Raw genomic sequence first — 1,306 nt, 5'->3', positions numbered from 1 at the left:
ACTATCACCACCACCACCACCACCACCACCACCACCACCAACAACAACAACAACAACAACAACAACAACAACATTACCACAGCCATCACCATCATTGTAATCGTCCTCACTGCCATCAAATCCAACCCTGAGTTGTACATGTGCAAGGATGTAGGGTCCAGCTGACCCCCCCCCCCTAGTTACACATGTAATGGTATGCATGATCCCTTAGAACCCTAGCTGAAAAAGAAATCCACTTGACACCTAGATGCACATCTAAATAAATAGTATGTAAGATCCATCAGGCCCTTAGTCTCATGACCTCATATAGAGCCTTAACTGACCCTTAACTGTACATGTAGTGGTATGTAGGGTCCACCTGAGCCTTAGCTATACATATAATGGTATGTAGGAACTACCAGCCCCTAGCTGTATATACATATAGTCTATCTGACCCCTAATTTACAAGTAGTAGTATAAGATCCATCAGAGCCTTAGCTATATATATAATGGTATGTAGGGGGTCATTAGGCCTCTAGCTGCATATATAGTTTAACTGACCCCTAACTATACAAGTAATAATATATAGGGTCCATTAAGTCCATAACTGTATATATAGTCTACCTGAACCCTAACTGTACAAGTCACAGTATGTAGGTCCATCAGGCCCCACCAGCTGCATGTGTAGCACATCTGATCCTTAACTGTCAATACAGTCCATTTGGCCCTATATATATAGTCCGTCAGACCCTCAGTAGTCCATACAGTCCACCTGACTTCTAGCAGTATAGACAGTCAACCTGGCCCCTTGCTGTATATGTAGTGGTATATGTAGGGTCTATCAGCCTCCACCCACAAGCTGCATATGTATATAATCTATCTTATTTCTTTATTGCCTCCAAGGGGCTAAACACAGAGGGGACAAACAAGGAAAGATAAAGGAATTAAGCCGATTACATCGACCCCAGTACGTAAGCGTAACTGGTACTTAATTTATCGACCCCAAAAGGATGAAAGGCAAAGTCGACCTCGGCGGAATTTGAACTCAGAACGTAACAGCAGACGAAATACCGCTAAGCATTTCGCTCGACGTGCTAACGTTTCTGCCAGCTCGCCGCCCTAAATCTATGTATATAATCTATCTGAGCCCTTGCTGTATATATAGTCCACCTGGCCTGTAGATATACATGTAATGGGACGTATGAACCATCTGACAAAAGGCTGGTGCTAGGAAGTGCAGGACTCAATTAGAAAATTGATGCTTTATGTTTGATGTAATACATCAGTCCTTGCCAAAAAGCATCGAGGGCTTGAGGCTCCACCATTA

The 1,306-nt window shown here is 43.2% G+C and overlaps 1 protein-coding gene across 1 annotated transcript in view; it reads right to left on the bottom strand.

Moving 5' to 3' along the window:
* Positions 1-1,306, bottom strand: part of LOC106881691 (synaptic vesicle 2-related protein) — a 43,076-nt gene that overhangs the window by 16,726 nt on the left and 25,044 nt on the right. The window lies entirely within an intron of this gene.

The sequence above is a fragment of the Octopus bimaculoides genome, chromosome 30 (genome assembly GCF_001194135.2).
Source record: "Octopus bimaculoides isolate UCB-OBI-ISO-001 chromosome 30, ASM119413v2, whole genome shotgun sequence".
NCBI classification, from domain to species: domain Eukaryota; kingdom Metazoa; phylum Mollusca; class Cephalopoda; order Octopoda; family Octopodidae; genus Octopus; species Octopus bimaculoides.
The sequence above is the reverse complement of the archived record's forward strand: the minus strand, read 5'-3'. Positions and strand labels throughout refer to the sequence as shown.